General features: G+C 47.5%; 1 protein-coding gene across 2 annotated transcripts in view; it reads right to left on the reverse strand.

Moving 5' to 3' along the window:
• RNF121 (ring finger protein 121) overlaps positions 1 to 23,264 on the reverse strand; it is a 326,737-nt gene that overhangs the window by 127,639 nt on the left and 175,834 nt on the right. The gene's annotated exons all lie outside the window — the stretch shown is intronic.

Consider the following 23,264-nt stretch of genomic DNA (forward strand, 5'->3'; position numbering starts at 1 on the left):
AGCCAGCCGGACTTCGGACATTTGACTCGTCGTTTTCTCCACTGCAATCTCGTCCCTGTGGACTTCCAGCTCTCTTGGTCTTTTTGGGGCTTGATTTTTGTGCTCGCTAGTAACTGCTGTATTGACTATGTAATCATTCTGTAACTTATGTGAAATTTGATAACTTGCTGTTTCCTTATGTAAAGCGCTCGGATACCTCCAGGTCTACCCAGCGCTATATAAAACTCATTATATAAAATAAGGAATACGGAATCAGCGGAGACTCCCATATGAAAGGATATTAATTTATGGGAGTTGGATATAAAACTTACTTATCATTAACATTATTCCTGCACAAATAAAGTTTATAAACGTCTTTTTTGTACTGCTTTTATTATGCTTTTCGAGTTGAAACACAACACACAACTGTCCATTATTGATAATACAATGGCACCACCACCAATAACCCAGCAGTTTCCCACAACAAGTTTGTGTGTGCCTCCACCCGAAGCACATGAGCCATCAAGTTCTTGCCTGAGATAGGACAAAGTCGATGGTGCTTTTTCACGCACATTGGGGGTGTCACCCATACAGGAATCCTGACTGCAGATTACTAGGGAACTTGCATCCGTCACAGAGGCGCCTGTCCCACTCAACCCACAAATCCTACTCTTGGGGATCCCGTTTGAAGTCGACTTACCATGAAGGCAGTTCCGTAACTATACATTAGGGTTCGCACTGGCGAAAAGCAGTACAGTGCCCACCAAACACTCATGGACAGTGGCTCAGGGGCGTAACAAAGGCCCCCGCAGCCTCTGCGGTGCGCCCCCCCCCCCCCCAAGGTTCCAGGGGCCCCCTAAACGCACTGTCACCTTCCCGAGCACCTTGCCACAAATGTCACGGGGGCACCAGCCTCTGCACGCCACAGCTGTGCCCTCCCAGGCTGGCTCCAGCGTAAATCAAAGTCAGCCCTCTGGTGGGAATTGTCTGGAGCTTGCGTAGTAGAGACATGTTGATGCCGGCGTAGAGGGCGCTCCGTAGTCCAGCCTGCTGGTAATGAGTGCGTGGGTGACTGTCTTTCTTGCCTCGGGGGATCCATTTGAAGGTCTTACGGAGCCAGATTGATTAGCTGTTTTTCTTGTCTAGCTCAGTTCCCTGTTATCAGTGGCTTTAGATCCCATTCTGTGCTTTTCCTCTCTCCTGGAGAACAGCCTTTTAGGTCGAGCCTAGGCAGCGCATGCACTGCTCTGCGACGCATGCGGTATTGCGGTAAGGACTTGAAGCTCCACCCACATTCTTCATTGGCTTGTGTCATTGTCCACTGTAAACTGTGGCTGTTCTTTGATCAACAGGCTCAATAGTTCCTCCTTAGTATCACCTGGTCTCACTTTGCAACCTCCTGTTCCGTGTGTTGTTACTCGGTAGGCTTTAATTACAGCCTCCAAGCACTATTTTCTCAAATAGCTTTGTGCTGCCAGCTGTTGCAGGCAGGACACGCTCTAGCATAACGGATGTAAAAAAAAATTATAGCATGGAGGCTGACATTTGCAATGCAATAGGTCTCGCATTTGCAACAGTTTAAGCTATTGGAATTGTAAATGACAATGCCTTTAATCTATATGCTTTAAACAACACATAAATAAAAGGCATTATCATTTATTAAGCCAATAGCTCAAACTCTCGTAAATGCTAGACCTATTGCATTGCAATAGCTTGTTTACCCTAGGGTTTGGTGGAATTCGGTGTCTCCTTCCACTGCTGAGGTCATTGAACCCCTTTATTTGATTTTGTTTTTCATTAGTTGTTCAACACTCCCTGGGAGGACGCGTGTGCCCTTTCCCTGGCCCCCTCTGGAATCTTCCATTTCTCGCTTTCCACCGTTCCCACAATGCTCCTTAGATGTGAACCAGGTCCTGGATGGTAGCCTTGGTGACAACATAGATGTCTTTACACTGTGTGTCCCCAAAAAGTAGTACTACAGTGGGACTTCTCACATACTACGAAATGCTATTCACAAACCTACAGGCAGAGGTTGTCGGGCAGTCCATCGAGTCTGTAGCATGGGACTGTACATACATGCGCCTAGGTGTGCAAATCCCCATCTTCTAGGTCCTACAGATGGTGTTTACATGCATGGGTGCAGATGTTAGCTGTGTGTCCACTAGAAGCATAAGGCTCACAACAGGTGGTGGTGAACCGAGAGTTGCGTCAATACCAGGGGCGTAACAAAGACCCCCGAGCTCCAGGGGCCCCCTAGGCGCACAGTCACCTTCCCAAGCACCTCGCCACAAATGTCACGGGGGCACCAGTCTCTGCACTCCACAGCTGTGCCCTCCCAGGCGCTCCAGCGTAAAAGTCAGCTGGTCCTTGTGGATAGGCCTCCCCCTCCCCGAGCTCCAGGGGCCCCCTAGGCGCACAGTCATCTTCCCGAGCACCTCGCCACAAATGACACGGGGCACCAGTCTCTGCACTCCACAGCTGTGCCCTCCCAGGCGCTCCAGCGTAAAAGTCAGCTGGTCCTTGTGGATAGGCCTCCCCCTCCCCGAGCTCCAGGGGCCCCCTAGGCGCACAGTCATCTTCCCGAGCACCTCGCCACAAATGACACGGGGGCACCAGTCTCTGCACTCCACAGCTGTGCCCTCCCAGGCGCTCCAGCGTAAAAGTCAGCTGGTCCTTGTGGATAGGCCTCCCCCTCCCCGAGCTCCAGGGGCCCCCTAGGCGCACAGTCATCTTCCCGAGCACCTCGCCACAAATGACACGGGGGCACCAGTCTCTGCACTCCACAGCTGTGCCCTCCCAGGCTGGCTCCAGCGTAAAAGTCAGCTGGTCCTTGTGGATAGGCCTCCCCCTCCCCGAGCTCCAGGGGCCCCCTAGGCGCACAGTCACCTTACCGAGCACCTCGCCACAAATGTCACAGGGGCACCAGTCTCTGCACGCCACAGGTGTGCCCCCCCCAGGCTGGCTCCAGCGTAAATCAAAGTCAGCTGGTCCTTGTGGATAGGCCTCCCCCTCTGCGGTGCTTTCACTGTGGTGGTTCAAATCTTGCAGTATGTTTGACTCCATATATGCTTACAAGGTGGTACCAGTTTATTTAGATGATGGTGTTGCGCAAATTAGTTACTTCTTGTGACATGAGAGCAGAACCATCAAGTATAGAACTTGCTGTCCCTTCTCATATGTAAATTAAATCACGTGACAGTTTAACTAGGGAGCGCTGAGGCAGAACATGCCTTACTCCCACGAGGGGTTTGTTTACAAATCTCTTATTATGCATGTGCTTTCTGAACACACAAGTACAAAAAAAAAAAAAAAGATTGCTCAAAGTAGCAGCCCATTCCGTTAAATTAATAGCCACGCATGTGTGATGCACTATAACACACCATAACATGTATATTTGTTATGCAAATGTTCACGCCATGGCTTTTAATGATAGATGTTTATTGATACTCCTCTCAAGGGTACGTATGCCACCCAACCCAGAGCAAAGAAATACTGAGCAAACCTGCCAATATTTAAACTTTTGACCATGAGATGAATCACAGAATAGTGGATGCATTAGTACACGGAGCCACCAGCCCCAGCTAGGAGTAGGGATTGCACTTTAATTGGACCTGGCATTGGGGCTAGCTGGTTGTTGTGGTGCACACATTTACAAGCTCATCTCTGTTCAGTGTCAGACAGTGAGCCTCTGGAGACTTAATTCAAGCAAAAAATAAAATGTGCTTTAAGCCTGTCTAGCTGTGACCTAAATGAGTCCCTCTCGCTCTCAATTTTCCAATGCTGCGGTGCTTAGGCTCATGTCGTCAGCAGCAGTCGAGTGAGTCTGAGAGTCACTCAGCTGATTATAAATAAATTATGAATATCTTCCATACCGCTTTATCTATTTTCTGCAATTTTGGCTAGAGTCTGATACATGAAAGCCGTTAAACAATTATGTCTTATGCTTTGTAGCAGTTAACTTAGTTTCTTGTTGCTCAAATTGGTGTAATTTCTGATATTTATTTGTTTCCCTCGTCTTCATTGCTTTATTTTTGCTTCCGAGAAAGTGTCACTCATAGTCGTTGAAATGTCACTCATATTTACACTGAAATTAGGAAACTGTCACACATAGCAATCTAAAACCTTGGCAGCTATGGATGGTGCCACGCCTGTAACCGCCGGTACAAATTAAGGACATCAGGAAATGCACAATCTCTTTCCGATAAATCACTGGTGTGACGGGCCGCAATTGTTTTTTATTCTATTAACGTCACACCGCTAGACCCAACATAATTACCTCCTCCTGTGTCTTTTATGGCTTTTCTTGGGTCTGGCCTGGTCGAGGAAAAGGAGGCATAGTGAATTAAGGTATTTTCAAGAAAATGGTAACTAAGGCAAGTAGTGCAGGAACAGAAACCACATAAAAAGTTTGGATTGAGATTCAGAGGCTCTCAAGCTGACCCAAAGCCAGATCTCCGTCTTGAGGCTTGAGAGGCCCCTTTCCTTTCACAGTTGTATTTAAAGTGCACTGCACATTGCTGCAACTTCTGAGTGCTTCATACCAGGTGGTGCAGAAGACGGGACCCGGGGCCGGAGGGAGTATAATAGTCTGGATGGGAAGGGAGCGACCCAAAGATCAAGGCAAATAGGAAACACTAACAATGGAGAGGCTGGTACCATGGCAATTAACATAGTAAACATATTGGAAAAGCAGATGACAGATATATTTGTAACAAAAATGGCACTTACTGCAGTAGGCACTTTGTTAAAACACAGTGAGGGCAATTATGGTGTCTGGGCGCTTTGGTGCCACCGAAGGGTGGAGAGGGTAAAGTAGTAGCCTTCGCGGGCTGCAGATGCAGCAATTAGGGCAAACTACACTGCAAGGACCAGAGGGGCTTACAGTTCCACAATTTAGCACAAAGGCAACCTGCATTATCGGCGACTTTACAGAAAGTCTCCTGCCTCAGCCACTTTCAGCAGCTGCACTTCTTCTATGTCTTGCACAGTGAGGGGTGTGGCTCTAAAAGTACCAAGGAGCGCCCCCAAAACCTCAGAGAATGCCTGCCTCCAGCACTCACAGCAACCTCCCCTGTTTCGTTAAGTGTCAGGGTTCTTGCAGGAGGAGCGCTCACATCAACTTGCAGCATGAGTACTTGACTGTGCTTGCAAGAGTGGGCACAAGGGCGCTGCTCCAGGCACTTACACAACTTGTAGCACAAGATGCCCTACCAGTCAGTACTTCGCAGCACACTTCATATGGAAGCATGGGGCAACCTGCACTTGCAGCGGTGGCACGTAGAGCAGTTTTCACAGCTGCATTTACAGTACTTGTGTCAGCCAAGCACCTGTTGTATCCTATGGCGTGTGGGCACCTGCAGATGCCCTCTTACACTGTGTAGAGCCCCCCACACCCCACCCAACACAACACAACCCTTCAGGGGTCCTACATATGCACCATGGGAGCGTGCAAGCTGGATAACCTTGTTAAACACCACATGTGGTGCGTGCTGAGTGAAGCAATCCCAAGGTAACGCGGATACTCTGTACCGTTCGCGCTGGGATTAAGAGTGCCGGTAGAGCGGTTTAAACATGAGAAGCGATGATTAGCATCCGAATTAGCTGATGAGGATCCTGTATGTTCGTCATATAACCTGCATGGCCAGACACACGTAATCACTCATTATGATCACGTCTGCTGAGGATCGTGTAAACAAACCTCTGTGCACTTATTTGACGTGCACTCACACACAAGACACTGTGTTTAAAGAGCGAGATTTATTTTTTTAACATCTCTGTAAGAGGGTGACATTTCACATGCCATGCACATTCTGTCGGGTGGGGGGGCACAGCTCATTTTTACGGCCATAAAGACCCCGTAAAAAAGCCCTGCGCACCCTTCGAGGCCCTCCGTGACTCCCATGTGAGATGCACATTAGTGATACTAATTGGTGGACGGTGGTAGGTGGTGGGCCGGGCCGCTGGGGGGCCTTCTCATTGTGCTTTGTAGGGGGGCCCCCTCAAGTTTCGTTACGCCACTGCAGTGGCTATGACACACAGTATGGAAGCAGTATGGAGGGGCCGCCGAAACCAGCCAACCTGAACACTGATTCGCTGGTTGGAGATGTGAACGCAGATGATGGTGGCAAAGGAGCAGAATCCCTGGATGAACCAAAAGACCATGGGTCTCTTTAAGCACGAGTTGGGGGAAGTTGCCCTACCCATTTTGAACAAGTGGCTGTGATCGGAGTTCACCCTTGTTTTGCTCGCAAAGCCTAGAGGGTGCATAAGTGCACCCTCCCCGGTTGTCATCCATCATGCCCAACTCCTGTTCCCATTTGGTAATCAGTCTAGTCAAGTTGTCGGCTCTATTAGTACCACATAAATAATATATGTAACTGTGCGGTTCCATTAAGGACTTAAAGTCTTGTTGCCAGGGCCTCTCCAGGGGCACTTCCCCACTCATTAATTGCCTGTAGGTGGGTAGCCCAACAGTACACCCTGTGGTCTGGGAGAGAAGATAACCCGTTGTAGATATTTATCTGTAGGGTCCCAGAGCTATGCAGGGGGTACATCTATCCCAGAGCAGTAGGCGCAGCGTTCTGTCCACCTGGTATTGGGAAATGAGTATTCTGGGGGACAGAGGAACAACTTGGGTAAAGTAATTAATCAACTTAAATATATTTGCTTGACCCATAAATGAAAGTGGCTAGCCCCTTCATCCTGATATGTCTGCCTGGAATTCACAGAATAATCTTCCTAGGTTTTTTCCAGGAATCGGTCTTTACAGAGAGTTATCTCTATGCCTGACTAGAAGAAGCCGTCCGTCACCACTGGGATCACAACCATGACTCGTAGGGGATGAGCAGGGGAGGATATTGGGGTGTCAGGCTGTACCTCTCCAAGTAGGAACAACGCCGATTTGTTGCAATTAATTTTATAAACTGCATAGCGTTTGAAACTGCAGAAGATGGAGAGCACCGTCAGCAGGGAGAAGTCCAGCTGTGACAGGTAGAGTAGGACTTTCAGATATCAAAAAGAGAGAGATGACTAGAAGGCTAGTCCATATCCCCAGGATTATTATATGTCATCAAAGAGGACTAGTCTATTTATGCGTGATACAGGACTCGGGACTGTATGGGAGGGGAAAACAGGAAAAAACCTTTTGTTTTCCTTATAAAGCCCTCACCCACCAACCTAGTTGGTGGCATGCTTCATCATCGGGCACACCCAGTGACACCGAATGTGTCTCGGGTGTGCTACAACGCCTGTTTTACAGCGGAGCGGGTATTTTACCGAGTGTGCAGTGATAGTGAAGTGAAAGTGAAATTTAAAAACTATCCAGTGGTCCCAATACCCACGGGGATTATTTTTAATATATGGGCCTCTGGTAGTGATAAAAACAAGGAGGTGGATGTAGGTGGAGTGATAGTTAGGAACTCCTGCATTCAGTGGGCGGTCTACATGTTTCAGCCAGGCCTTTCATTAATAACTGGCTTTCCTCAGGACCTTAATTATGTGAATGTGAGATCTACTCTAGAGATAGAAACCCACTGAACGCAATACCTTATTGCATTACTCAAGATACCACCCTCGGGGCCTCAGGGATGGCTTACCCTACGGCCAATTCTTACGAATCCGCAGGAATTGCAAATGGCAAAAAGACTACTTCAGTGAATGAGACATCCTCTACCACAAACTTGTTTCCAGAGGTTATCCACCATGCTTGGTCTCCCGTGCCCGCAAGGGAGCATGGTATTGCCATCGGGACCAACACCTCACCCTAAAAAAACAAATACCAGAATCCCCTTTGTTACCAAATTCAGCCCATGCAGCAGCAACCAAGTTAAAAAGATCATTACACGCAATTGGACCACATTGAGAACCCAAAAGGAACTTAAAGAAACCCCTCTCTTTTCTTACCAGCGAGGGGATAACCTGGCCAAATAATCTTGTCCATGCCATCACTTGGCCCACCAAACCTGTACAACAGAACTCCATCACTGCCGCATGGGGTTTACCACCACTGATCGGACATTACCGATGTCAATCCTGCATTGTTTGTGAACTCAAATTAAACACCAAAGAATTTATAGCCAATAACAATACCTACACACTCAAAACATTCACCGACTGCCGGTCCCAAAACGTAATCTATGCAATTCGATGCCCATGTGATCTCGTTTACATCGGCCAGACTACCTAAATGGTCAAACAGAGAATACAACAACACAAAAGCTGGATCCACCGCAAAGTCCTGGCTGCCCCCTTGGTGACACACTTTCTTGAAAAAAAAACACAGCAAACTGGATATGATCTGGCAAGTGATCGACCAACTATTACTACCCATCAGGGGCAGCAACCTCCAAACCTTACTGAACAGAAGTGAATGCAAGTGGATCACATGCTGCAATTCAGTGGACCAGGATTTAAACACTATCGATGAATGAACAGTACAGTACAAATATGATACCCAGCCCTAACCTCTTATTCCGGTCTGGTACCATTTCTATCGCTTCTGCCATCGGCGAATAGATACACCTTGCTCTCCCTTCGAGACCTATGTACCCGGTCCCTGACACTCCCAGCAACTCGTTCTAGCAACCCCTTCTGAAATGTGCCAAGACTGTCACTGGTTTTACAGGACACATAATTCATTAACCTGGTCATTCTTGCATTCCAATTGGCCTTAACATGACCTTGTTACACTGTGTTTTATCTTTGTGTCCAACATGTTTTTCCACACTGAACGCTATACCAGTGGTAATGTTCTGTCCATTGTCTCTATCGCAATATTTTCATATCCTTTGCTACCCTTGGTTTCAACATGACCTTGTCAAATTGTGTTTAATTTAAATGTTTCCCTTATGTATCTATAACGATCTGCCACACTGAAACCTATTCCAGTGGTAATGAATTGTCAATTGTTTTTTTGTACTATATCGCTTTATCGATATTTCTCTTCTGCACTAATTTGCCCTTTTACTTTTGGAAATGTATTAAGCAATGCTTAAGTGTAATTCCTTGTTATGACCGTCCTTAATCATCAAGATCTGTTTCCTACTCTCCAGAGGTCAGCCTTTTATCGATAATAATAATACCTCTTCTCTTTCTGCCTTCCTCCCCGCTCTGCACGTCTCCTCTGCATGCACTTCGCAACACCCAGGCGTCCCTAACTACACCACGCCCCTCAGTGACCTCATCGTGCCCAGTCATGGTCACATGACACGCTGACGTTCTGAACGCGGAAGTACATCGTTTATTTAACTCGCGTACAGCCCTCTTCACTCCGAGACACCGTCTGACACCGCACACGTCTGCGTCTGTGGTGGTCCTGATCCGTACTCAGCTCGCATCCTGCCCGTTGATTCACTCTGCGCTTCAACTGACAACCAATACATGGTAATCCAGCACCTCCCATACCATTCCCCATCGAGATAGGCACTTCTCTCCCCACAGACCGACAACCGCCTATGTGGCAGTTTCCTACTTATGCAGGGCCCCGTCACCCTTTTTAGGTCTGGCCTACGCAGCGCGCATGCGCTGCATAGGAGAGGACCTTTTGGAATGGATCAGCATTTTGGCCAAAAAATTTGCACGTTTTGCATTGCTTTCTATTGCAACATGTGCACGTTTGGCGTTTCCCTTGCGGGAGCGAGCTGCGGCACCATATGTTAGCAATTATCGCGCTCGCAAGGTAAACGCTACGTGTCCCTGCTCTCGACCCCACTCCCCCCACTTGTTTATTATTGTAGGCGGCCACTCCCCTTCCTGTATGCGATGCTTGCCGGGGCAGCGTAATCGCTCCTGGTTTCGTTTCTTTAGATGTGCTCTAGGCTGGCATCTTTTCGTAGGCAGACCCGCTTCATTGCACTTCTGCTCCAGCGCTGGCCCGTCTCTGCAGCAAGCGGTCAGCCTCTCCCATTGCTGTGTCGCTAGATGGTGCCCATGGGCTCTCACTGCCTAGGCTTCTGCTGGTTTCTCTTTCTATTTTTTTTTGCACCTTTCTCTGAGTCACATTTGGTTTCTCTCACTCCCTGTTTTTCCGTCTCTTTAATCTTATTTCTCTCTCCCTTACCCTCTCTGCTTAGACTTCCTTCTTTTACTAAAATAGGCAAACGTTCTTGAGCAGGAATGTGAGCAGCTTTTATATTCCTCGATTTTTCAGAGTTTCATGTTCCTTCTGCGGTTCTGCCACGGAGGGCTTGGCAGGCCCCTTGCCTCCCTCTCCTCAGCACTGCTCGCTCATCATTTTCTCCATCTCCCCCCCCCCCCCCCCTCTCAGTTTTGGCTCTAATTTCTTTTTTCCGCTATTTTCATCCCCCTTAGCACCACTTGCTCCCTCCCTCCTCTGCACTCGCCATCGTTACCTCTGTCTCTCATAAGCATTCCTTGCTTGGTGTACCTCTTTGCCCATCCCCCTATTTTCTTTCTTTCATAGTCTCTTCATTACTTCCCTTCCCGGTCTATCGTCTTTTCTTTCTTTTTCACCGTTTATCTGTCACACTCACTTATCATCCTACCTCTCTCACTCCCCTCTCCTTCTCTTTCCTTTCTCTTTTTTACTCTTGCCCCCCCCTTGCCGGTCGCTGTCTCCCCCTCACCCCTGTGTCTTAATACCCTGCGGTAAGAGGGGCCAGTCGCAAGCTTTCAGGCTCCGCTTTCATCCTCGTCTTAGTTAATTATTCGGTGGTCACTGATAAAAAGCCAAGACTTTTTAGCGCTATATGAGCACACTAAAACACTGTTACCCAGTACAAAACTAAATCAAATGCCCTCAGTCTGTTGGTCTGATATTTTTACTCCTCCATCATTCTCAGAAACATCTGGAAATAGATTTCAGTGCTCCCTCCCACTACCCCGCCCCCCCCAGTTCAGCTGGATGTCAGTTCACAAGGGTTCACTATTGGAAGCCGAGGCGGGGACAGAAAGATGCTGTTCCATGGCTGGGTCTGTGTGCCTGGTCAGCCGCCAGCTATGCCCTGCAGCTGGCAAGAGTTAGTTCCAGCCAGAAGCCTTTCTTTGTCGAACTTTACTATCGAAGGTATGGCTACTTCTAAACCTTGGAAACCTCTGCCTCATCGGCGAATTTTGTTATTTTCTGAACCCAAACTACCATACAGTGATCTTTTTGTTCCTAGATGTCTCAAGAAGGGTCTCTGCTGGTGAGGTAACACCTCTCCCTGAAGAGGAGTCTCTAGCCCTCATCTAATGTTAACGGATGGCTCCATGTGACCAGGGGCAGCATGTTAAGATAAACCAGAACTACCATTCCCACAATGCTTTGGCTGTTAGAATACAATGGCTGGTAAATAATACTCAACATTTGTGGCATAGCTAGGATACCCTGGGCCCTAGTGCAAGCAAGGACAACGGGCCTTCTGACTGCTGGTTGGGTAGTAAAATAAAGCAATCGGTTGCCCCCTCGTATATCTGGGCCCCTGGAGCCACTGCACCTGCTTGGCCATTAATAGCTTTGCCACTAGTTAACATCCCTGCTCACAGAGGTTTTCCTGATTGAATGTGACTTCATTGAAATCAATTTAATGGAATACCATTACCTCGTTATTTTGTCATTTGTATAAATGTTAACACTATCTGGACAGGTGTTGTACCTCATTAGAACCAGTTTGACATCCAAACACACCAATCGGCAACAGATAAGTACCAAAACTTGTTGCTGTCCGTCCTCCTGAATAACATGCCTCTTATCGGCCGATTTCCTTTCTGAATGTGGAGGCGAAGATTCTGGCCAAGGCCCTGGCCAACCGGCTCCTGCCTTATATCCCTACCCTGGTCCACCCGGACCAAGCTGGGTTTATGCCCCATAGGGCAACGCGCCACAACATCCGGCGTGCACATGTGGCGATAGCTGCGGTCCAGCGGCGTGAGGCTCGGGCGGCTCTCCTGTTGGCCGACATAGATAGAGCTTTTGACTCTCTTAGTTGGCGCTATCTCTTTGCCTTGCTGCAACGGCTAAACCTGGGGCCGCGCTTCTTATCCTATTTAACACTTTTGTATACCGATCTTACAGCCTCGGTTCAGGTGGCGGGGTGGCCTCGGCGCGATTCCCGGTGAACGCGACAGGGCTGCCCCCTGTCGCCATACCTATTTGGCCTGGCCATGGAGCCGCTGGCCGCTTGGGTCCGTATGGATGCGCAATACACGGGGTTTGAGTGGTAACATGGACTCTCGGATCGCATTGCCCTATATGCCGATGACATGCTGTTCTTCCTGTCGGATCTCGGTAGAACCGGACCGCGGCTGCTTCGCATGATGCAGGTCTTTGGGGAGACGTCCGGGCTATAAATGAACCCGAGGAAATCCACCCTGTGGGTGCTGGGCGGTCGTGACGTACAGGGTGAGTGGACGGCGTCTCTGCGGATTGCGGCCGGAGGGCTGCAATATCTGGGGGTCCTTCTGACCGACGTACCGACGATCGCCTGGGAGCGCAATGTGGTGCCGGTGTGGGAGAAAGTATGTTGTGATGTTAAGCTCTGGGCGCGTATGCCTCTCACCATTTGTGGCCGCTCTGCCATCTTTAAGATGGTGGCGCTGCCTCGACTACTCTACCAGCTCCAAAACCACCCCTATGACATTCCTCTCAGTTGGTTTCGGAAGGTCAATGCGGCGTTGAGTCACTTTCTGTGGGAGGGGGGGTTTGGCCAGGGTGTCGCTGAAGGTTTGCTTTTTGTCCATGTACGATGGGGGACTGGCTACCTCCGATATCTTATCCTATTATTACGCCTCCCATTTATTGGTCCTCAACGAATGGTGGTATGGAGATAGGGGGGACCCGGCGTATGCGGTGGAGAGGCGCCTCATGGACCCACATACGGTACATACCCTACTCTACCCGACTGAGTTGCGGGAGGCACTGCCACCGGTCACTCAAGTGGTGTTTCGGGTGTGGAGCCGGGCTCTGCGTCATATTGGCTGGTGGGGTAGGCTTACCCGGGAGACCCCGTTGTGGCAGAACGGGCTGCTCCCACCGTTGGCGACCCTCTCTGGGTTCAGGGACTCGGACAGAATTGGTATCTCTACGTTGGGATCGGTGGTTCAGGGCTGTGTTATGAAACCCTTTGAGGTCTTACAGCATGAGTTTCAAATGCCACGGACGCAGTTCTTTAAATACCTCCAACTGCGCCACGCCCTCGCCCCTGGACTGGAGGGTCTCCAATCCATCCCTGAATTCAGTCCCCTTGAGGCTCAGGTGTTTATGGGGGATCTCCTGGAGAAGAAAGTTTCTAAAATATATCGGTCCTTGGTGATTCATAGTGCCCCGTCCCTGCAGGGTCTGCGTGAACGGTGGGAGACGGATGTCGGGCCGTTGGACGAGACGGACTGGAGGGAGGCGCTGGCCTCCCCCCGTGAGGCTTGTATCGCGATCCGCCTGCGTCTCGTCCAATTTCGGTATTTGCACAGGACCTATTACACGCGACAGCGGCTGTGGCGGGCGGGTCTTATTGCATCCCCGGACTGCCTTAGGTGTGGACGAGAGGTGGGGTCTTTGGTGCACACGGTCTGGCACTGCCCTGCAGTGTATCGGTTTTGGGGGAGAGTGTTAGGGTGCTTATCCGAAGTGTTGGGCTGGGATCTCCCTGTAGACCCCCGATTGGCGTTGCTCCATGTTATGGCTGATATATGGGGGCAATATTTATAAGCGCCACTTGCTGCTTCTGGGCCTAACGACGGCCAAGCGGGATCTAGCTCGTGCGTGGAAGGCCCCGGTGGCTCCCTCTCTCAATGTTTGGAAACGGGGTCTGGATTTCAATATGGGTCTGGAGTTACCGATCTTTAGGGCGCGTGGGTGCCCTCGGAAACACTTCAAGATCTGGAAGCGGTGGGCTGATTATAGGGGCATTTTCCTTGCACCGGTCCCTGCGGATGGAGATTTGGGGCCTACTTGAATGCCAAGCGTGGTACTGCATACTAACTGTATAGCGATGGTTCTGGTGGTGTCTGGCAGTGGTGCGGTCGGGGGGAGGGGGTTGGGAAGGGAGGGGGGGGGTTTCTTGATAGATGCTGTATGAATAGCTCTCCATTGTTCCTCTATACGACAAAATGTCAAGAGCTGTTGCTATTTACTATGTGGCAGTTCCCCTGGTTTGTCAGGGGCCTGCAGTCCTTGCCTTCTTGATTAATAAAAAGTGTTGTTAAAAAAACTTGTTGCTGTGTTTTTAGTAACTTTTGATCCGTTTGAGCAAGAAGATTTTTTTTGTTAAAATCTGTAGTTTATGCATCAGTTGATAGTTATGTGGCAAGTGTGGCAAATCCATAATTATGTGGTAAACGCCACATCCACAAAATTGCATAATTCCTATGGTCTTAGGTTAATAATAGCAAAAGTGCAGCTACCGAAATGCAAAAAAATTATTTCATAAGCTTTACAGGCCATTTATATGGGCCGGCCTGTGATTTGTGAGTGTTATCCAGTCCACAATTGCTTAATATATTAGGGTTCCCACAACGATTGTGTTCCCTATAATGCAGACCCGTTTTTCTCTCAATGTCTTGACCGTGTGCCATTCCATCTTGTGTGGAAAAAGTCATCCCTGCTCACTAGTTTGGGAGTAAGATGTGCTGTATTTTGTTTCTACACAGAAGTCTGTTTCTGCACATAGCACTTTATATCATCCCCTTTCATCTGAAACAAGCATTGGCTTAGCCAATAGTTCTCGCTTTTGGGACCTTATAAGTATTTAGTCATGCAGCACAATATCCTTGGTGCAACAATATCAGCCGTTGCATGGCTAAACACTTATAAGGTCCCAAAGGCGAGACCTATTGGCTATGCCAATGCTGGTTTTACCTAGGTACCCCTTACTGGACCACCGCAGAGGATCGGGGACCCGACTTTGCTCCAAGACCCATCTGATAGCCACTAGACCATTCCCTATGTTTATTTAGCAGACGCCTTCAACGCTGCACTGAACCTGGTTTTCCCTTCATCCTTGCTGGAACCTGGGCTCTCCATAGGAGAGTCTGTCTTCTCACCTTCTTCTGCGTGTACTTCCCTACTGATACAGACTACTAATGCCATCGTTCTCTTCTATAGGTATCATCCTCTGATTCCTCACCTTGCGTAGATGTCCACGCTGCGCCATACCCGTGTTTCTTCCCTAACACGCCGGTACTAGTTAGTTCTACCTTGAAATTACAGGTAGGCCGCACTCCCACCGCCCTTGCTTGACCACAGCTCCTGCGCTCTCATTCCCCTGGTCCCCTCCGTGAACCTCTTTTTCCTCCCTTATACAGCACTTCAAATACTTTGGCAACCCGGTCCTGATGATGGTCCTGACTAAATAGGACCGAAACGCCGTCGACTACCGTTCAGCGCAACTCAGTGCGCACATTCTACTTTGGTTCTTATTAATCATAAATCATGTACAGTCGTATATAATTACCCTGGCCCAACCATTGATCACTGTATATAACATTCTACCACTGTCATTTTGCACCTTCCACTGTTCTTCGCACTGGTCACTTGCCTGGTCACTTCCTGTGTCACTAGCACAACGTGCACCAAGCCCCTTTGGGTTGCCATCACAATTCATGCTCACAGTGCGGATATAACTGTTCTGTATAAACTGCGTTTCTAAATATATGATGCCATGAGCACCTTTGAAAAAACCACCAGGAGTCGCCTTCTCTTCTTTTTGTAATGCCGTGTACATACCAATGTATTTGCCTTCTTTATTTACTCACCCAGATCTCAACCTGGTCTATGGGTTATACTCCTGTTATTAACTTCTCGGCATTCAAGGCACAGAAGAGCTTGGGACCGCCAGGAGCTTTTCTGGTGCTCAAGCCATGCATGCAGCCATCAAGAGGTTCTGCTGCGTTGCATGATTGGGCATGAACACGGTCTGGTCAATATGAAGAAGGGAAAAAATGGTGCAGATCAGTCGATTAGCCAGAATGTCGGTCTCCGTGTTCAACAAGGACATTGGCCTATACGAGGCACAAGCATTCCTGGGCTTCCAACGCTTAGGATAACCACAATCGCACCAGGCAGGAGGTCAGGTGGCAGGTCCCCTCCCTTTCGTGCCTCGTTGAACACTTCCAGATGATGTGGTCCCAAGACTGAGAAGGTCCGTTTATAATATTCCACCAGTATCCTATTGGGGATCAGGGTTTTTCCAAGCTGAATTTGGCTCACGCCTCCATCAACTCAGTGCGAGTTCCTGATGGAGCTCGTCTGTCCGCTGTTGTTAACAGAGAGGTAGCTCCCCAAGGAATTCCTGCCTTTCAGATTAGGGGAATAAGCGGTGGTCCCAGTATAGGACCCAGAAATAGTATGCAAAGGCCTCCGCTATGTCACGTTGTGTATAAATACCTATGTCCTTCCCAGTCAAGGGTTTTCCCAACCCACCTGTATTTTCCTTCCCTCCTGCTTAGCCAGGCCAGGAGCTGTCCAGCCTCGTCTCTCATCTCATAATTTCTGCAAGTCGCCAGATAGTAAGTTTTGGCAGATGAGTGAGTCAGTGTGTGGTAACATCTACTCAGGGCCTCTAGATGGTATAGGACCACCCGTTCCTCCGTTTCCAAGCATTGCGGCTCGCAAGCAGCGTTCTCCATTTTTGGCTGGGCCACCTGCTCCTGTGACTGATTGTGTTTCCGAGCAATTTATATAACTGTGTGGTTTCATCAAGGACTTAAAGTCTCATTGCCAGGTCCTCTCTAGGGGCAAATCGCCACTCAAATTGCCTCTAAGTCGGTAGCCCAATAGTACACCTTGTGGTCTGTTGTAGACGTTTTCTGTAAGGTAGGCAGGACTATGCAGGCGCACCTCCATCCCAGAGCAGAAGACGCAGTGTTATGTCCACCTTGTCGAAGTACTCATTTAGTATCAGGTAAAGGGTATGCTGGAGGACAGAGGAACTTAGGGAAAGTAATTAATCATCTTAAATAGATTTGCTCGACCCATAAGTGAAAGCGGCAACCCACTCCATCTGGATAGGTCTGCTTGGAATTCACAGAATAATTTTCCTAGGTTGTTTCTCCCAGGAATCTGTGTTTACAGAGCTTTACTTCTATGCCTAACTAGCGGAAGCAGTCTATCATCACTGGGATCCCCACTATGATTCAGGCTCTACCTCTCCCAGTAGGAACAAAGCAGATTTGTCTTAATTACATTTTATAAACAGTATAGCGTTCTAAACTGCGGAAGACAGAGAGGTTGCAAAGGACAGTCTTGTATGTTTCCCAAAGCGTCACGTCTGATGAGAGAGAGTTTAAGTTTTCTTCATGGAGGAGCACAGATTTGGCTTGGAATTCAGCTACCACGTCTCTGCCCTGAAGCGTTTAACTACTGAAGAGCCAATTTCCTGTTTTTACCCAGCCTTTCCTCCCCAGCATAACCTTGAGGGGAGGGGGGGGCATGGTCCGAAATGACGCTCAGTAGTTAGTCCGCCATAAAGGTGTCATTGTATTCACTCACTCGCATAAATACATAGTACAGCCGCAAAGACGCCCTGTGGGCTCTTAAGAGAAATGAGAATTGACAGTCTGAGGGATGTTTCACCCTCCAGACATCCAAGAGGCCAAGGGGGTGGACAAACTGGTGCGACATCCAGCCAAGAAGAAGTTGATGCCGGTGAAGATCTGTCCATTGTCTAGTCTAACACTTCATCAAAGTCCCACTCCCTATTATGGGTCTATGGGCCCCTGCCTCCAGTAGTATTGGATCCAGAGTGTCAAACACTGCTCTCTGCAATCGCGGAGGGGCACAGACACTCATCACAATGAAGGATTCCCTCCCCGGCAATCCCAGCACTCCTACGAAGGGGCTGGTGGGATCATGCCATGTCTCATGAATTTGGAGAGGAGGATTTTTTCGGGGCCTTTATTGCCTCCCCTTCGGGATCCCTTTGTGTACCCAGAGTGAGCCAACACATTATATTCTCATGTATTAAGAAAGGGAACGTTGATTCCTGTTGTGTGCTTCCGGCAGCAACACAAGGGCAGGAGTCCATTGTGCAACCATCACTTCTTAGTTTGGACAGCAGGCCTTAAGTTTACAAACTTATGATCACTTTAGGGCTTTTTTAGCTACCTCAGCAGGCATAATGCGGAGGCATTCTCCAGTTTCTCTGCATCATCTTCAGGCCAGCCGCCCAGAAAAAGGACAAAAGAAAGGAGCCTTCACACCATCAATGGATCGGATTGTGTTGAAGAAAGGAGGAACAAAACCACAGACTCTAGAGCCAAGACATCCCACAGCAATTACTTCAGGAGACGTTACATGAGCCGCAGAACAGCTCGATAATTAGGGTGCTCACAGTGCCAGACACCTGACGAAAGGAATGGTGGGGGCAGGATGCTAACATTTTTTTTTAAAAACTGGACCTTAAGGACAGATTTCTTGTACTGCAGTGGTTACAATACCTAGTAAGTGGAAGAAGGACATTGTTGTGGTAGATTAAGCAGGCTGTTCCTTGAAGGGTCAGGACTTCTGGGCATTTGGCACTCCCTAAGTCTCAAGGTAAACTTGAAGTTTAAACAATGCTTGTTAAATAGCTACTAGCAGCGATTAATCTTTAGGTCAGTGGTTCTCAACATTTTGACTGCCTGTGGACCCCCACTCACTCACTGCTAGAATCCGGGTACCCAAACAATCATTATTTTGATTCTAGGGACACCCAATGAGTCATTACTGGAAGCCAAGGACCCCTGCCTAAGCATTTTCAATGATTTGAACTATAAAACAATACACAAACAATACAGAAACAAGAATTAATAAAAAATAGGAAGGTTAGAGCTGCTTTCTAAATTCAATTCGGGACACACGTTGTCCATACTACATTCTATTTGATGCACTTGTACTGCTCCCACAAAACAATACGAGGATACCAACTTTATTTTTAGCCTAAAAATTCAAATTCGTTCACATTTACAGAATGTTTTAAATTTCCAGGTTTCCATTTTGCGTCTTTATTTATCTACACTTTATTAATCAGTTTACATTATTTAATTTACTAAGCAGGTGCGGACCCCCTGAATAGGCTTTGCAGACCCAGAGGAGTACTCAGACCACAGCTCAAGTACCACTGCTTTAGGAGATATTGCACTGGGCCTGGTCTTTGCCTCCGTCAATTACCCCTGTGTTTTGACCGCTGTGAAGCCTGCCCCCACAGCTGAGTTTTCTGGGTCTTAGAGCCCCTCTTGCGCATTCTCCTGATGTGCCCCACGCTGCGGGACCCCTTGAGCGCTTTAGAGCATGAGGAAAAGGGGCTTGGTCTGTGTCCGCCTGCCCCCACAGCTGAGTTTTCTGGGACTTGGGAGTCCCTTCGGTGAGTCCCCCTGATGTACCCATGGGGACCAGATAGTCAAAAATGGCGGAAAGTATATCTTTGTAGGCACGCAGGTACCCAGAAGTCACCTTTGCAGCGTCTCCTCGCCAGGAAGGCAAATAATCAGTTGGTTCTCCCTCCATCGTATTTTAGGAGAAAACACTTGTATGGGCAAGAGGGGCCTGCAGCTTCTCCCCTGCTCTCCTATCCGCACCTCCTAGGCCAAGTCTCGTCTGAGTCCTCACACCTCATGAGGTTGATTTATCCTTAACCCCTTCGGTGCTCATGACGGAACGGTTCCGTCATGAGCCACGGTTGAGCTGTGCTCATGACGGAACCGTTCCGTCATGACCACGCCCGCGCAAGATTCCGTCAGCACAGCGGCGGAATCTGCGCAGCATGGAAGGGGTTAACAAATCTGTGTTTTACCAGTGATGAATGATTTTTTTTATTCTGTTTATGGTTTACTGTTTTTAAACCGAATAAAGATAAATGACACATCAAATTATGGGACATTTTGGCGGACTTGAAGGTCAACCAGGTCTTGGTCCAGTTTCTGAGGCAATTATATTCTAGGGCCACCGCCAAGGTCCGTTATGGCGTTCCTGTTCACTTTATATACAAACTCTTTGGAACAGGAATTGGCAGGTAAGGCTAGAGACCCGCCATGTGTGACCAAACGTCAGATTGTCTCCCTTCTCTACGCAGACGACGCAGTACTCATGGCCCGCACGCAGCTTGGTCTACAGAAGGCCCTCACTTCGAATACCAGTTTTATGGATGATCTAGGACTTAAATTAAATGCCCAAAAAAACTTATATCATGTCCTGTGGGCGGGTGAGAAAATTAGCAGTCTCCCTTTGGGAGAAAGTAGGGTAGCTTCCACCAACATCTTCACGTACCTTGGTGTCATGTTCGAGCAGTCAGGATCAGGGGGGCCAGCAGTGAAGGCAAGGACCCTTCTCTTTATGGTACATTTTTCAAGGAAAATGGGCAAAAGACCTCCGGGGATCCTTTTAAAGATTTACCAAGCTAAGTGCGTGAGCATAGCGACATTCGGGGCGGGAGTATGGGGCTTTTATGATGTATCCTCTATCCAACGAGTGGAAAATGCTTTTTGAAGATATATATTAGCGGTACCTGTGAGTTCCCCAGTTTTTAGCTGCCATAGTGAGTTGGGTATCTCTTACATTACAGATGAGATTAAAACACAACCGGTGCTTTTATGGCACAGAGTCTGGACCTCCAGTTTAATTGGCTTAAACAGGGAAATTATCAAGGATTCAATGCATTTGGACCATGCAAGTAAGATCACCTGGTTGAAATATTTTAAGAAGTTTGTATTTGATCTGGGTCATCAAGAATATTATATTTCTCCAGAGTCAATGAATTCTAGATCAAGGAAGGATCTCAAAGTAATTTGCATGTCCCACCTCGAGTCGGTAAGAATGACTGCCGAGATGAAGAAATGTATGGTAGTCCAACATCAATTGACCTTGATTACTTATGATATTCAACCATATCTTTAATGTTGTACTGGGGGTTATTGCAGATACCTTTTAACACGTTTTTGGTTTGGCATTTTTCACCATCTGATCAGTTACCCAAGGATGAATGAACTGGTCTAGTAACCTCAGCCCATGCCCTTGTGACAAGACTTCTTCTCAAACTACTAACCATGCGATTTTATTCTGTAAACACTACAGTAAGGAAAGATCTAGATGGATTATGCCCTTACTGAAGGAGGGGGGATGGAGACAATATCGTCCTGCCTTTCTATATTTGCAATTGCTGGACAGTGTATTGTATTGGTGTCATGACTGGTTTAAAAAAAAAAAAAAAGTCATGAAAGCAAGGAAAAGGATAAGTAGCTAAAATGTATATGTAAATGAATTTGCCCGCATTATTATCTGTACTTAAATGTTTTAATATGCTCAGCTTTTGCATTGTTTTTTCTTTTTATCAAATGAACTGTGGATTTATAGTGTATACTTTTATTTTATCTGCCTGCTTTTATGATTTTTAATGACTAAAATCAAATAAAGCTTATTTTGATTTGATTTTGATAAATGATTCACTGCTGTGAGGCCCCAGATGGTGGGCCGGTATGCAGCACAATCATTGAATTGGGTGACTGATTCTTGCACCAGAACGGTGACAACTTGAGGAGTTCCTTGCAAGAAGTACCCTGTTGTCTACAACTGAAGATGGGACGAGATACAGATATGCAATTTCAACAACAATATTAATTGTATCAATATGGCTTCATGCACAGCAATCCACATAGATGGTGGAACCACCCCACCAACCTACTTGGACACTGAAGATGACCCATTATGACAGATGTGATGCTGACAGGCAGGTGTCCAAAAACCACTTGAACGCAAGATGGATGCTATGGTAATGGACCTCAACCTACTATGGGGTAATTTTAGGAAATATCTGAAAGAGTGGCAATGATGGAAAAGGAGACTGATACATTCTCGGATAAGTTCAAGACACTGAAGGTTCTAGTGACTAAGCTGGGGACCCCCACCTAAGCACGGACATCCCGCTTTGCCTCAAGAGTCAAAGATGCCGAAGGAGGCTCAAAGTGTAATATTATATGTATTGTTGGAGTTCAGGAGAGAGTGGAACGACAGGCTGTTGAACTTTCATTGAAGACTTAAACAACTATGCCCTAAAGCATTTGTTCTGTGAAATTGATTCAGAGGGCCCTAGGGCCTACATCTTGCATGGGGGCTCTGTGAAGGGCAATCATTGTTTGCATTTTTACCTTTTGCGAAAGACCTGCAATCTTTCAAGTGGTCTGGTCCTGCAATCCTCTGGTGATTGAAAATGCCAGAGTTCAGTTTTTTCCTGCCCTCATACAGACAGTGCAACTATAGAACAATTTTCAGGATGAGAGCTCAGAAAGCAGAAGATAATGTAATCAATGAAGTTCACACTCAGGCTGTGCACTGCTGTCAGGGGATGGCACCACTTTCAATGGGATGGCTTCAAGGGTAGCAAGTGGCAAGGACATAGAGTGAGAGACCACCCAAAAGACTGTGGACAAAGACAACAGACAATGAAAACAGACCCTTTGCCTGGGTCCTCACAAAAGACATGACACAGGACTTGGCCATGATGACTCCAGGATGAGGGCTAGGCCTGGACTTTCAGAACCTAGGAGGCAGCATCTTTAACAAGATGGCCCCTAAAGGCTTTGAGCCCCCTTCAATGGATGCAGCAGTTAGAGGACATCTGAAGTCTATGTATACAGGAAAAAAGTAACCCGAGATAAGAATAGCGAAATTGATTTTTTGGGGTTTTTTCTTTTACATTATGCAAGAACATGTCTTGGGATAGTTAAATATGTTTGGGTGACAGGCACCTGAAGCATATAAGAGATGGTTTCTTCAATGCCCACCGCACATGTTTGTAGGCTTAGGAGATAGTTGGGGGAGAACCTTGATAGGAGATTTTAATCCTAAGGAACAAATCTTTCTCACAGGGGTACGCAGCAATAAGAAGTTACTTTGTCATCTGAGGAGTAAGCTTTCACGCAAAGTATAAACAAAACACGATCCATGCTTAAAGTACTCATTATGAATGGCCTAGGACACAAATGTAAGACTCAATGGTGTTGCAATTCCCTAGACACAAACCTGATTAAGTACTACTTCTTGAAACACACCTAGTGGGCAATAACTGCAGAAAGGAACCTCTTGTGTGGTATTTAGGGTTTACAGATGGCTTACGTGGATGGTGATCTTTGCCAGAAAAGAATGCCCACTCAAGGTTGAACAAACATGTACAGAGTAGTGGATGTATATGGCCAAGCCTTTCGATTCTGGATTAACTGGGCTAAATCTGGTCTGAATCCTCCTGAGGACTGGTTGCCCATCCTGACATGAACTGCCAGTTTCAAATGTTGGTGCTTTAAATAGCGGAATATGTATGCCACAAAAAGCAGACAGTGTTTTGTAGGAAGTCTTTTTTTTTTTTTTTTAACTGATTTGTTTATTG

This window comes from Triturus cristatus, chromosome 8, assembly GCF_964204655.1.
Source record: "Triturus cristatus chromosome 8, aTriCri1.1, whole genome shotgun sequence".
NCBI classification, from domain to species: domain Eukaryota; kingdom Metazoa; phylum Chordata; class Amphibia; order Caudata; family Salamandridae; genus Triturus; species Triturus cristatus.